Source organism: Hibiscus syriacus, unplaced genomic scaffold, assembly GCF_006381635.1.
Source record: "Hibiscus syriacus cultivar Baekdansim isolate YM2019G1 unplaced genomic scaffold, ASM638163v2 tig00000287_pilon, whole genome shotgun sequence".
In the NCBI taxonomy this organism is placed as follows: Eukaryota; Viridiplantae; Streptophyta; class Magnoliopsida; order Malvales; family Malvaceae; genus Hibiscus; species Hibiscus syriacus.
The window spans coordinates 33,234-49,366 of record NW_024061777.1 but is presented as its reverse complement, the minus strand read 5'-3'; the positions used below and the strand labels follow the sequence as shown (position 1 = coordinate 49,366).

Below are 16,133 nucleotides of genomic sequence, written 5' to 3'. Positions count from 1 at the left end.
GCCTGGTGAGTCCTCCTTTGTTTTGCAGTGTGAAAGTATTTTGGAATTTCTCATCAGTTTTTCGATGACATGTAGATGAAGAGACTCCATCTCTCGTACATGAGGATGACATGGAAATGTGCAATAGATTTTATGAAAGTGTTTCAACCTGAAAGAGAATTGTGACTGCTGAAGAAAGAGAGAGGGCAATTAATGCAGCCAAAACATTCGAGCTGACAAACCCTTTCTGCAGGGTCGTCTTGCGACCGTCATATCTATACAGGGGATGTATTATGGTAAGCATTGAATACAATGTACATGCTCTTTTGGTTTCGGTATATATAGCCTTGTCTAATTGTACATTCTGATTTTCTCTATTTCAGTATTTATCGTCATGCTTTGCCGAGCAACACTTAAGTGGGATTTTTGGATTCATTAAACTCCAGCTTCCAGATGGGAGACAGTGGCCTGGTCGATGTCTTGATAAAGGTCGCAGGGCTAAGTTCAGTCAAGGATGTTATGAATTTAAATTGGAGAATAATTTGGGAGAAGGAGATGTCTGTGTCTTTGAACTTCTCAGATCGAGGGAATTTGTGCTCAAAGTTACTGTATTTCGTGTAATGGAATGTGCTGGACTAACATACCGGTCTCAATAAAAAGCCAACCGTGTTAAACCAGTTCAGTATAGTGGCTGCCCTGCCTGGCTGGTAATTTAAGGAATATCAAACTCTTCTTTTCAGGTGACTTCTAACTTTCCCAAGTTTTTCATAGAAAATTTAGCTTCTGTGCCATTTTGATGTTCATAAGGTTTTTACAATAGGACTTTTTCGCTGCTTACGAGAGTGGATACGGAATTTTTGTCTTGACTGGTTCTGTAAATAGATTGTCCAATGCGCTTGCTCGTTAAAAGAGGCTTTCCATTTATCGATCGGCCAAATTAGTCGACGGGAGCAAATACTCGTTATGTTTCTTGTTCAACTGCCCATGTCTGAGTACAGGCTTATGCAAGAGGGTACGTAGTTGGTGTCTGAGTTGAATTGGAAGGATAAATGGTCATTTTGTTGCCATATACTCAATTGACTGCCAACTTCCATGGTACGTGTTAGCCTGGTAGTTAAGCTAGGTAGTCAAACAAGTACTATGAATCTCATGGTAATTATACTTAAACTATATGCATGTATTGTATACATTTATAGTTATCGGCTTCATTTGATTGATTACTCACTAATTCATCAAGGTTCGAGTTCCACCAGCCTCTCTCTGAATTCGGTGGCATGCCCAACCCTAGACTTTCTATAACCAATGTGCGTAAGAATGAGCGTTCAATCGAGTTAAAATATTTTGAGTTAGGAGCTGTTTAAGAATGTTTATGAAAGTGTTTTTGGCCTAAAATTATGTCCAACACGTAAAAGCGTTCCAACTTGCTAAAAAATTTACATTTCAAATGTGATTATTGACTCAAATCAAGTTGGGAAAACGATATTTTTTCATTGTAAATGCTCGTTTGGAGAAGTATTCCCAAACGAACAAGTTTATTTTATAACTCAAATTTTCTTTGATTTTTTTTCGAGTTAAGTTGAGTTTATGAAATTCGAGTCGAGCCAAGTTGTTTGAGTTTATGTTTAAATTTAATTGTAAATATTTATAGTGTTACAATATTTATTTCGATTTAAACGACTTTCTATGATCATATATATATATATATATATATATATATATATATATATATATATATATTGCATATTTTTATATATGTGATGTACATATATCATATATAATTGAGGGACTCAACCCTAACTTGAAAATTAAACTAGTTACTAAAATTTTGAGTAATTCAAGTCGAATTTTATTGTTCAATTAAAAAAATAATAGAATCTAGTTAAAAAAAATTGAACTGTGTTTTTTAATGCAAAATCGGAAAAAAAAAATTGAACTGTGTTTTAAACAAACATCATTAATGAATCGATTAAATACAAATTCCAAGCCTAATTACGATCATTGCAAACATGTCTATAATTTTACGTAATTAGAGTTGTTTGTAGTAAGCTTAATGAAGAACAGCCCAGATATCTTCGCCGAACAGTTTAATCTTCCTTTTCACTTCAATCTTCACCGTTGAACCATCTCCACCGTCCATGGATTTACGATGAAGAAACACCGTATCACCGGCTCTCACGTCTTTGCCTCCGAGAAACCGAAGCCAACCGACGGAAACAATGTCCTCGCTTTGCAGGAAAAGGCAAGGGAAATCCCAAGATTTCCCGGTCTCATCGATGGCGGTGATGTTAGAAAACCGACCACCTTCGAACCGGACCGGGAAGACACCGAATGAATCAGAGGGGATCAGTAAGCTCTTTTCGATGTCGGTTTTCGTTAACAGCTTCGAAATGATAGACATTGTCGAATTCCGGGATCGAAATCAAAGTTTCTTAGGTGTTTAGTTTGTTCTATGTTTTGCTGAGTTGATTCCAAGTTGTTGTTCTCAGTTTCAGCTGCTGGATGGATCGAGTGTTGTACATATATATAGAGAGAGAGAGAGTGAGATGAAGAAACGCGTTAGTTTGACTGTTTCTTGCATTGATTTTCTTGTGGGGCTGAATCAAATGAAGTTGGTCAAAGACTCGAATGGATGTTTATATTTTCCCATACTCTACGTATTCTATTTATTTTATTTTCTTGAAAACCAAACACAAGATTACACCCTTTCTTTCTTTTTGCATATGATCAAATTTTGTGACCTTTTGGATCAGATATATACATTAGTCTCCTGACTTACGAATTGTATCACATCATCGTTCAAATAAATAAATAAATATTTATAAAATTTTTACTTGGACATGGACTAAGTCTTTTACATATAAGCTCAATCACGATGAACCGAGAAGATAATTGGGGTAATCACCTTCAACTCCTCTCGGAAGGTCCACACCTTGCTTGCCCTTCCCCAGAAAATCCAACGGTTGAATCCCTCTCTCGAGTCTGAAATATTCTCCCATCATAGCCGTCTGAAATATTCAGCAAAGCTCCGTCACGGGTTAACTCCAACTCAAGAGCATAATCCTAAAAACGTCAATATCTCGACTGCGTAAGTCCCTTCTACGGTGGCGGATGTGCATCCCATTAGTTTAGATAATAGTTAAATTTAATTTAATATGTTAAGAAAAAAGAAAAAGAATTTACATATTTATTATTTAAAAAGAAAAGAAAATTAAAATGTTGAACTCTCATTCTTAAATTTCTAAACCATTGATTTTATTATTATTAATTATTATAATAACATTATTGTCATGCCTTTCTGCATGCGTTGTTATTATGGTTCACTTTGAAGAAACCAAAAAATTTATAGAGCTTATGATGTTCGATTTGATAAAAAAAATTATGAAATATAAATTTATGCCGTCCGAAAATTATGTTAATCCCACTTATATTTGTTTAAAATTATACATAATAATGTATTAAATATTAATCCAAAACTCGAACAAAGATAAAAATAAATACATGCAATTTCTTTTAATAAGAGCATACAATTACCCACTAATTTTCATGTTAATTGTTGTCCATGTATAAATTAGAGGGTTTTTTGTAATTAGAAAAAAAATTTGGAGAGTTAATATCATCGAAATAATGATGTTATCGCTACCACCTCAATTAATTTATTAATTATTTCAGTCAAATTTCAAAACTTGGGTTCAAATGAAAATATATATAACATTTAAAGCTCAATATAGAAATAAGTGTTTACGGTGTACTCAGTTAATTTTTTATGTTTAAAAATATTTTTGTTAAAAATAAATACTAACATTTTCTCCATTGCACTTTTAAGTGTATACTATTAAAATAAGGTTAAAAAAATATTGACACGAATCATGTTAAGATTCTTTTAGAAAAATATTTTTAAATATTTTATTTAAAAAAAATATATAAACACGACAAATGTTACTTACCAGTTTTTTTTTTAAATGTGGATATCTAAAAGTGTAATGAAGCCGTTAAACATCTATTTTTAACAAAAAAATTTCTTTAGAGACCAAAAATTAACTTTAAATATAATTTAAATAACTATTTTTGTATTAAGCCTAGAGTTACTTATTACACATCCTCAAACTATGATTTTTATTCGAACTTCATCCCTAAATGTTTAAATATTCTAATTTTGTTCTTAAACTTTTGAACATTCTAGTTATGTTTCATCCTCAAACTATGATTGTCCTTCTAAATTGGTTCCCAAATCTTTTGTCTAAAATTTTGTCAATTTTAAGAGTTGCATATATATGGTACAGATAACCAAAGACAAGTCATAAAGGAATAAAACACTCGAGATATATTTTTCCATACCATTTTATGCATTTATAAATAATGCACATCCAAACAGGGCCTAAAATGACTACTTGAAATGGAAGACCTCAAATTTCCGAATCATATTAACCTATAATCAACAGACAAAGAAGCGAAGCACAGAACCTGTTCATTTTTTTCTCTTACCACCTCAGGTTAATCATATGCCTGAAGTCGAGTTTTCCGGAAATGACTTACCAGGTGCACATCAAGATATTCATTGGTTGAAAGAACCAAAAAGAGGGGGAAATCAAGAGAAGATCAGGCATAGCGAGGGTACCAAGAACAGGATGAACTTTGGGTTTTATCCAAGCATGGCGGAAAGCATTGGGAAGCTGCGGTTGAAGTAGTGGCTCGAAAGAGCTTAAGCTAAAGTAAATATCTAAATGCGGAGTGAAGCAGTTACAGGGTCATGAGCAGAATTGGAATCTTTATGACTCAAGGAGAAGTTAGTGAATTGAGACTCGAGATCTCTACTGCTAGAGCGTCGATGGCTAGATGACAGCTGCTGTTGTTGGTGCTGTTGATTTTGGTGCTGCTGCAGCTGCTTATACGGGACTCGTAGCCTGCTGACCTCCCTCTCCAATACTTCCTGCTCAACTGATCATAATGATTGCATAATTTAGTTTTCATCTAATACCATTTTGTTTTAATCAACCAAAGTATTTGTTGTCCATTACAAGACGGATCAATAATGGCCCCTTCGACGCATTCGCCTTTTTCTACATATTTATGCTTTCAGAATATACAGTGAAGGAACCCTTGCTTCCAAGACACAAGTAAACAAACGAGAACACATGGACCAAAATATCCTATGTGCCCTCTAAAATCGAATAAAAGTGGCTTGCTCATTAGTCAAGACCTAGCTTTAAGGCAGACATTTCTATATTTTATTAGTGTAACAAACAAAATTATGATCCTCACCCACCATTTTAGACTGCAACAAGAGAATTCGCCTAATCTAACCAACACTCAACTATCTCAACCCAACTCTCCAGTCCAATGTTACCTAATTCGCGGTTCACTTTGATTCATGGAGCAGGTACAAATCACAATTCGTTAATTTTACCGTTTGCAGTTTGTTGGGGGTATACTTCTTTGAAGACATATATGTAATGAGACTCAAACTTAAGTACTCAATGGTAAGAGATATTAGTCTTTGTCAACTATGTGGAACCTAATTAGTAATCAACATCAATTAATATTTTAATTTTTATAAAAGAAAAGGACCAGATTTGTAATAAACCATAAAGTGTACTAATGAAAAATACATATATTAAAACAACAGCTTTATTTTTTATTGGATTTCATGCGTTCTCATCTTCTTTACTTTTCTCTTTCTTTTCACAAGTTTTATTTCTCTCTCTCTCTCTCTCTCTGTTCACAAGCTTTCAGTCTTCTGGACGTCTGATCTTCCTCCTATCTTCCACCGTCGATGACTAAAATACCGATCAAAAGAGAACCGTTGATTCCACCGTCGACGATCTGCATCATCGGCCCTTACACCGATTACCCTTCTTTCCACCCTTTCTCCCACTGAACTTATCTTCCTTTGTTTCTTTCTATGATAGCTGATGGGTTTTTGGTTCGCCAATTTCATCGTTCTGGAACGTGTTCCTTAACGATTTGGAACGGGGACGAATCCCGAATTGGAACGAACGAATCCAAACGAGATTCGTGGGGGTGGGGAGCGAATTAGGTAACACTGCTCCAGTCACATTTTTGGTCAAAGTTTGTATTTCCTTTTAAAGCATCTTCTTTGGCAACTAATGGATTATAAAATCTAGCAGTATGGACCAACAGCTATGATCAGAATTCATATAGGTCCAAAATATGGACTACATATGAATAAAGGTATATAACAATGGCTAACATGCAATTGTAACTCAGAAGAAGAAGAAAAAAGCAACATATAATCATGGCATTAGAGGTCATAGGTTTGTTCTCCTGCTCCAGAGCTAAACCCTCTAACCGTTGCTTGAGAGCTTTGTTCTCCATGCTAAGAATGAGATTCTGCTGGTTGAGAAATTCAAGCTCGGCTGAAACTTCAGATCCTTCTGCCTGTTAAGAGACAATTAACACTTCATATTAAGGCATACTGTTTCATAGTCGATTTTAAAAAACGTCAGTTTCAACTGATACTTGCCTGCAAAGCTTGAACATTTCTTTCCAGCTCAGCTATGCACTGAAGTTTACGCACCTTTGAGCGTTGAGCAAATTGTCTGCGATGAATAGTAACAAAGTACTGTAATCAAACATTTTCTACCAACATAGGGCATAAGGATCTGCATAATAATCAAATATGATTTTTGATAAGAAAAATTGAAGAATCACACAACAAAACTAAATCGAAATCACTGATTATTGAATAAGGAAACATCAACAAAATTAAACACCTTGCACCACAAAATATGAAGTTTGAAGAAAGAAAGAAAGAATGCGTCATGTGGTTCAATTTAAAAACGAATGAAAGCATATATATACTGATGTTTTCATTTTTCATGTTTATATGCATGATAAGCTTTCAAAACAGACTACAGAAAGCACCACCAGACTCCCTATGTTCCATAACATGATAATCAAAGAGAATTCCAGGAAACCAGGAGAAAATATGTCTGCTTTGTGGTTAAAATTCCCAGCCAACAAACCAGAGGTACAAGGCCAAAAATGCATAAAGTAATAGAAAGTCGATGCAACCAAAAGAAACATAAAATCAATGCAACCATGCCGAGAGCTACTCAGCATTATTTCCAAATCCCATTGCATACCAGCTGACGAACCCCCTGTTAATGTGAGCATAAAAGTGATTAATCACAAACAAGCAATAACATTAGCACTTACTGCTTGTCATGCTTACTATCACCGTCAATTGCGGGAGATTTAGTGTGAGAATTATCCTTCTTCTCAGAAGAAGCTTTTGCATCAAGAGAAGCCGGTTCAGCAGAATCTTGTTTTTTACTTGCAGTCGATGGAGCACCCTCTACATCTTGTGGTGCATGTAACGATCCTAAACTCTGAAGACTGGTATTTTCTCTGGGATATGGAAGTCTGTTTGGATGAGACACAGCACCTGAAGAAGAATCCCATGCCCTGTTCTTTTGCTTAACCAAGTTCACATCAGTGTAGAATGAGAAAAGCCGAGCATCTTGAGATGTCCAAGATGGTGCAGTAATCATATTTTTATATCTGTAGTCATCTTGAGATGCAATATCTACGTTAGGAGCATTTGAGGCATCAAAATATGCAAGGGAGTCGCTTGAAGAACGTCGATGACCTCCTTTGCGCACATGACTCTCTGGCTCACTAAGAAGATCATCAAGCCAAGAAGGTTGTTCCTCTATCGGATGCTTTCAGAGGAAGTGCGCTGATGATGTGCATTTTCCTCTCTAGGCTTTTGAACTGCTTTTGACCCAATAACATTGTTGGGGACGTAATCAGTATACGCGGGGGAGACCGGAGGAAATGGACTTTTTGGAGAAAGTAGAGGGATGCTTTCCGAAAACATAAAATTTCTAATATTAGTTGGACCCTTGGAATTCGCCATGGCCAAGAACAACCCCTTCCTGCAAAGAGCATAAGGTAGACGAGTGAAATAAATAATTAAATATAAGGAAAAAAATAGAGATCTTCACATGGCGTTCATTGACCTTAAGAAGGCGTATGATAGCGTTCCCGCGATACGATCTGGAAGACCTTTGAAACGAGACGGATCCCAACTGCTTATATCCGGGCGATTCGTGATATGTATTGTAGATCTACTACATACGTCAAGACTACAGTTGGCGACACCGAGACCTTCTCGGTGGAAATCGGACTCCACCAGAAGTTGGCTCTTAGCCCTTACATCTTCGTCTTGATTATGGACGACATCTATTGTGCGACACCAGACAGTGTTCCATGGTGTATGTTTTTCGCTGACGACATTGTCCTACTTGCTGAAACAAAAACTGAGCTAAATAGTAGACTGACTACCTAAAAGACTGCTTTGGAAGAAAAAGGTCTAAGGATCAATATTGAAAAGACAGAGTATTTATGTTCAAACTTCAGTGGGAACCAAAACGATGAAGATTTAGAAGTATGCATCGAAGGACACGTTCTTCCCTCAAAAGATTGTTTCAAGTACCTAGGGTCTATGATACATAAAGATGGGGTGTAGATGATGACGTTACACACAATATAAAGACGGGATGACTAAAGTGGAGGGTTGCTACTGAAGTTTTGTGTGACAAGAAGGTGCCTCTAAAACTTAAGGGAAAATTTTATAGAATGACAATAAGACCAGCGTTACTGTATGGATCAGAATGTTGGGCAATCAAGAAGGATCACGTAATGAGGATGGATGCCGCAGAAATGAGAATGCTTTGATGGGCATGTGGTAGGACTCTGTGGGACATAACACCAAACTCTACAATTTGGATGTCTTTGGGGGTGGTGTCTGTATCCGAAAAATTGAGAGAGGGAAGACTACGGTGGTTTGGGCATGTCCTTAGGCGAAACCCGTCGGATGCGGTCAGGAGGGTAGAGTCGATTACAGTCGATCGTGCCAGAAGGAGAGGACGACCAAGGAGGAAGTGGGTTGACTGCTTGGGATCTGATTTGAGGGATTTAGCACTTACCGAGGACATGACCTCTGATAGGAAAGTATGAAGACTTAAGACCAGAGTAGCCGAGTAGTGAGGGTCATAGCCATAGGGTGTAGCATCTCTGTCTTTTTTTTAATGTCTTTGTAGTAATTTTCAATGACTTCTACTTTTTATACATTTCTTTCATTGGAAATTATGAAGGCTTAGAACTAGGGTAGCGGAGTAGTGTTGCCTTAGTTTACGTTTTAACTCATTTGACTTTATTCCTTCTCGTAGCTTGCTATCGCTGACTTCTGTGCATCATTCTTTTAATGTTTTCTCTTTCTAAATTTAGCAGGGACTTACGTTTCTGTCTATATGCAGAGATTTTTACGTAGGGATTTATTTGCAGGGATTACTTACCCTTACAGACGCGCATATGAAGACTGCATATGATTACTGTTCAACTATGTATTTATTTATTTATTTATACATGTATTGTATTTTATCTTTATTTTTAATTTTATGACTGTCGGAGATCTTCCACGGAAGCTGCTTTCAACCTGGCGTTGGGGACAGTCTACTACCCTACCTCCCCTTACCCTATTGCATATGAGAATAGGATCTTGTTGTTGTTGTAAAGGTAAACACAAGGTCCCAGGAAAAAAACTTGCAGTGACGTGTTCACATGCCGTGAGACAATATTCTCTCCATTCAGCAGAAGAAATCAGAAAATCATGCATCAAACCTACTCTTACGTAGCATATAATGATCCAAACATAAAAACATCAATATCTACCCAAAATACTCGTCCAAAGGACCTGCCCAATGTGTCATATTTAAATCAAGTTCAAAATTGTTCACTGTTGTTGAAGTTCTGTAGCAAAGTCCAATTTAAAAAAAGAAAAAAAAGCATGCTTTCACCAGGAAGCAATGGTGTAAACCAGGGTGTTTGGTTCAAGGAATGTGGGATTCCCATGGGATGGGAATCCCACATTCCCATGTTTAGTTGGCCGGGAATCTCATTCCCGGTAATGTTTTATTACCAATAGTAGATTTTTTGGGGTATATTACCGGGAATGTCATTACCTCCCTTCCCTTAGGTATTGTAACATTACCGGCGTTTTGGACTAAAATTCCCTTAAATTTTTATTTTATTTTTAAAATATCATTCTTCTGTCATTGAATAATAAAAATTATACGAAGGTTAAATTACAAATTTATCCTTAAATTATTTTAGATTTACAAAAAAAATCTATAATTAAAATTTTATATGAAGTTTAGGGGTTAAATTTTTTTTACCCTTTCATTAAACATTTTTTATATTTTTAATTTTGTAAAAAAATTATATAAATATTATGAATTTAATTTTTTAAAGAAAATATATAAATATTTTACAATTTGTAATATTATACAAATATATAATAAGGACAATTTGGTCAAATATACATTCCAATAATCTTTTATTCCTTTGACCAAACACGGTAATCTTACATTCCTGCTAAACCAACCAAACACAAAATACAACATTCCCAGTAATCATATTCCCTGATAATCTTTTATTCCCACTGGTAATCTTACATTCCGTGTGCGTTTGGTTCACGGAATGTAAAATTACTCATGGGAATAAAAGATTACTAGAGAATAAGATTACTGAGAATGTTGTATTTTGTGTTTGGTTGGTTTAGCAAGAATGTAAGATTACAGTGTTTTGTTAAAAGAATAAAAGATTATTGGAATATATATTTTACTAAATTGTCCTTAATATATATTTGTTTTTTAACAAGTTGAATTCTACTATAATATTACTATAATTAATTTATATATTTTCTTTAAAAATTTTAAATTTATATAATTTATATAATATTTTTTACAAAATTGAAAAGATAAATAGGTTTAATGAAAGAGTAAAATTTTATTTTAACCCCTGAACTTCATATAAAATTTTAATTATAGATTTTTTTTGTAAATCTAAAATAGTTTAAGGATAAATTTGTAATTTAACCTTCATAAAATTTTTATTATTCAACTACAGAAGAATGATATTTTTGGAAGAAAAAAAATTTAAGGGCATTTTAATCCAAAACACCGATAATCTAACAATACCTAAGGGAATAGGGTAATCACATTCCTTGTAATATACCCAAAAAAATCCACTTTTGATAATAAAAGATTACTGGGGGCTGAGAATGTTGGTCAACCAACGGGGAATGAAGATTTCATTCCTTCGATAATAAAATATACCTTGAACCAAACAACCCCTTAGTCCCATGGCCCAACCTTTGAATAAATTAGAAAACAAAGCAGAAAGACGGATTTATCCCCCCAAATGCTTATTATCTACAACGAAATTGTCAAAGACAACACTCTCAATCCTCAAAAAACCTCTAAGGTGACGTTTGGTTCGCTGGAATGTTTTTGAGGGAATTGGAATCTGTGAAGGAATTGAAATCTGTAGGAATTGGAATCTGAATGTGAAACATATTTGGTTGGCAGGAAATTGAATTGGAATCCAATTCCACATTCTGTTTGGTTCGCAAACATGTCAGATGAATTTGATTTCAATAATGTAAAATGATATAATTGCCTTCTTGTTTTTTTTTTTGCTTAATTTTAGTTTGTTTTATAACTTACATGTAGCAATATATTATAAAAATTAGAAACCCGACCCGAAATAATAAAAAAATTATTTTTATTCAATAAAAACAGTAACTTAATTTAAAAAAATTATATATAGAGGGGTATTATTGTAATTATTCCTAAATATATAAGGTAAAATTATATATTTTTTCAGGTCGGGTCGGGTATTTTTCACCCTAAACCCAAACCCGACCCGAATATCACACTTAAAAAAACCCGACCCGAACACGAGCCAAATATCACACTTAAAAAATCCGACCCGACCCCGACCTGAATATCACACTTAAAAAAACCCGATCCAACCCCGAATTTTTTATAAAACAATCTAACGAATGAACTTAGAATAATGATTTTGGCACTATTTACAGCTTCTTTTTCGAATCCTACAATAAATTGTGCTCAAAATAATCAACACACAATAAATGAATAAAGAGTAAAGTATATAAAGAGTTCCCAAACTTTTAGGGCGCTTGCATTTTACTCACTCAACTTTTAAAACATGCAATACAATCATCGAACTTTTAGTTCGTTTTTATTTTGATCCTTACCGTTAACTCCCGTTAGATTTTGCTGACATGGTACTTAACCCCGTTAACCCACCCCTTATTCTTCACCAATTTACTTTTTCTTCTTCTCCATATTATTTATTCTTCTTTTCCGAGTTACTTCTTCTTCTTCCTTTTCCCACCCCTCCAAACACTGCTCAAACGAGACTTTACTCCCACACTCAAATCCATCAACCAACTCTTCTTCTTTTAAAACGCAAATAAATTCCGTGGCAATATTAGGCTTTGCTCCTTGCTTGCAATTTTGACCTACAGTAACATTGAATGTTAATGGAAGTTTGTAGAAATGAAAAATATATACTAAAATAAATTCATTTTTTTTATATTGAAGAATTGCAATAGTGTGTGTGTGCAACTTATTATGTTGTTGCCAAAGATGCTTGTAATCACCATTTTTACCTCTCTGCTAGCAGCCCCTCCACGTTGCAATTCCAGCAGTTTCCAGCAACGACAACAACCCCCTCCACTTTTCAGAAGCTTCCAATAGCTCCACCTATGGCCTCCCAAGCACTGTTCACGTCGCAGCTATAGGGTGAGTCACCAACATAATTCGGCAACTCACCGAACTTTGCCCCTTTACCCGGTCCAAAGGCGGATTCATGGTGGCCTATAAAGGCCACCGAATCTGCAAAGAAAAAAAACATCGACAGCCACAAAAAAGACATAGACAGCAACACGAACAGAGAAGGACATCAAGCAAACGACCAATAACTACAAGCAATCTACAGCTACAAACTCGAAAGAAAGAGAATAGCCGAGAGACTTACCTCGTCGGAGCCTCCCTAAGCCGTTAAAACCGAGACGTCGGAGGTAACAACTTTAGATCTACACGTTTTGGTAAGGTTTTAGGCTAAAATACATTCGGATTTGGTATTAGGGTAAAATAGGCTTTAATTTAGGGTAAATTTGTAATTTTTGGCCACCGTGAGTGGTGGCCGGCGACGATGATCGGCGTCAGAGCACGGCGGCCTACGGTGGTCGGGCTCTCTCTAAACGGAAGCCTTTAGAGAGAAGGGAGAGAACTTTCTCTCCTTTGAGAGATAAAGAAAAAAAAGAAAATGAAATAGTTTAGCCCTTTAGTGCCGGTTTTAGGCATTTTATACATTCATCAAAACGACGCCGTTTTGATGAGGGATCTGTGCGTAATTTAGGAAATGAGTAAACCATTTCCACAGTCCTTCTGAGTTCTATAAGTTTGCAATTTGGTCACTGAAATCAATTTCTGTAAGTTTTAATTCGGTCTTTCAATTTTGATTTATTTTATTTTAATCCTTACCTGTATATTCATATATAATTCGGGTAAATAATATATTTAGTCCTTATTGTTTTAATAAATTTTTATTTTAATCCTGATTAATTAATTATTACAATGTTAGCATTAAAATTCTATGATATTTCGAGTTAAGGCCTTTAGGTTTTATATTTTACATTTTAAGCACCAATTTTCATTTTTGACCATGAATTTTTAATATTTTGCAATTTAATATTATTACATTTAATTTCTTTTATTTTGATCATTATTTAATTGTAATTTTATTTTGTTTTTATTTTCGATATGTTTAAATTGTTACAAATTATTAAATATATTATTATTTTCATATTAGTCATATATATATATATATATATATTTAAAAATAATAATATTTATTTATTTTAAATATTAAGAAAGGGCAGTCTTAATATAACTAGATGCCCTATTCTGATAATTTTAAATAAATAAATATTGTATTTATGAAAACAAATAAATATATAGTTCTATTCAAATATATATATATATATATATATATATATATATATTTAGTCATATTAATAAATGTATATTAATAAATATTATTTAATTAATTTCACCAATTTATTAAATAAAAATATTTATTTATTTTTAATTACTAAGAAAAGGCGGTCTTAAAATAACTAGACGTCTTATTCTGCTATTTTAAAAATAAATAAATATCCTGCTTATAAATATATATATATATATATATATATATATATATATATATATATTTACTTTGTTTTTATTATTTTTAGGAACATTATTATATTCTTATTTATTTATTTATTAATATTAAAGAAAATGCAGTCTTAAAGCAACTAGATGTCATTTTCTGATGTTTTGAAATAAATAAATGTCCTATTTACAAAATCCTAAATATAAATATAGTTATTTAATACTTTTTTCTTAGAAATATCAGAATAAATTTGAAATAACACGATTGTAAATTAAATTTATATTTGAATTCTTAAATTCTATTATTAGAGATAATTTATAATCGACAATGATTAATTTTAGGCGTTGTGGGGTGCTAATCCTTCCTCAAACGTAACTGATCACGAATCCCTTTTTATTATTAAAAAGAATGAATTTTTGATTAAACGCATATCAGTTTATCTTTTAACTGATGTTTTCTTAAAAACTCTTTTAAAAGATGAGTTTTAGGTATTCGACCTACCTGACCCAAAAGGCCGATGGCGACTCCCAAAACATTTCAATAAAAATCATTTATCCACATTATTTTTTTCGTCAAGTAAAATTTCGTGCCCGGGCAAAAACTTATTACGACAATGCTGTTGGAAGGCCGATACAGCGGTGACCAGAAGTCTCAATAAGGAGTTTGGTATGTTCATATCCATGCAACTAATGGAAAGTTAATCTTTTTTTTGTTTCTTTGAATCAGTTTGCACAAATATAACTTAAGACGAAGCACTGTGATTCGCAGGCCAGTTATGAAGGAGCACATGAAGTATATAATCGAACATGCAGAAGAAATCGACAAGCTATTAAAGGTCAAAGCTCAAGTTTCGGAAGTTAAAAGGATAATGTTGGAGAATATCGACAAGGTAAAGTACTTTTGAAGTTTTATCTCTGACATTTGCATTCTTTTGCATCGATTGTTCTTTAGACATGACTATAATGGTGCCATGGTTGGTTATGTTACATTTTTGTATTCACGGGTCAACCATCAACGCTAGAAATGTACTGTTTGAGTGTCATTTTTAATCAAGATCAGGTCTAGTAGGAAACCAGTGAAAAAAAAAAGCTGTGTTTATATGACAATTTGATTCTGCATCGCAGGCAATTGATAGAGGAGAGATCCTAACGACCCTCGCTGACAAAACAGAGAATCTGTGTTTTAAAAGAAGAGGAGTTGGTTGATGGATTTGAGTGTGGGAGTGAAGTCTCTTTTAGCAGTTTTTCGAGAGGTGAGATTTTAGGAGGAGGAGGAGGAGGAGGAAGAAGAAGAAGAAGAAAAGCAACCTAGAAAAGAAGAAGAAATAATATGAAGAAGAAGAAGAAGGCGTGGGTTAACGTGGTTAAGTGCCATGTGAGTAAAATCTAACGGGAATTAACTGTAGAGATCAAAATGAAAATGAACAAAAAATTTGATAATTGTATTGTAAGTTTTAAAAGTTAAGTGACCAAAATACAAATTCTTTAAAATATTGGGAACTATTTATTATATACTTTACCCATGAATAAAATATCACGTAAGCTAAGCAAAGCTATAGAACAGTGAAAATCGAAACACCGAAAAAACTTCGATTCTTTAGAACTTCCCATGCTTCCTCGAGAACCGATTCGTTTGTGAAGTTCAGAAAATTAAATAAAGAAATAAAATTAAAAGAAACAAAAACATTATTTTATGCTGAATTTGTGAGATATAAAAGTACAAAAATCACAGCAACAAAATGAAAAGCTTACCGTTTCCGAAATTGAAGAATTCAGATTTGAAACCTAATGTTTCTAAATCGGAAGCTAACTATTTCTTAGGGTTTTTTGTGGTTTATTTTATTTTTTAATAATGAAGGCCTCTTCTCTCCTCCCCCGTACTTTATTTCTATTTTTCCCTCTGCGTTGTAAGTGGGGAATCAGGGAGTGGAATTAACAAATAAAATCTGACAAATATTTTTACCTTTTGATCCCTTTAAAATACTAATATTACATACTAACCCTCGCCTATTCTTTTATTTTATACTTTTGTATTATAAGTGTTTGTCTTTACCGACTGTTGAAGGACTTTTTAAAATATATATTAATTTAATTTTAAAATAA

The 16,133-nt window shown here is 33.8% G+C and overlaps 1 pseudogene; it reads right to left on the bottom strand.

Moving 5' to 3' along the window:
* Positions 1 to 4,696: 4,696 nt before the first annotated feature.
* LOC120158637 lies at positions 4,697 to 15,906 on the bottom strand (annotated as a pseudogene).
* Positions 15,907 to 16,133: the final 227 nt, after the last annotated feature.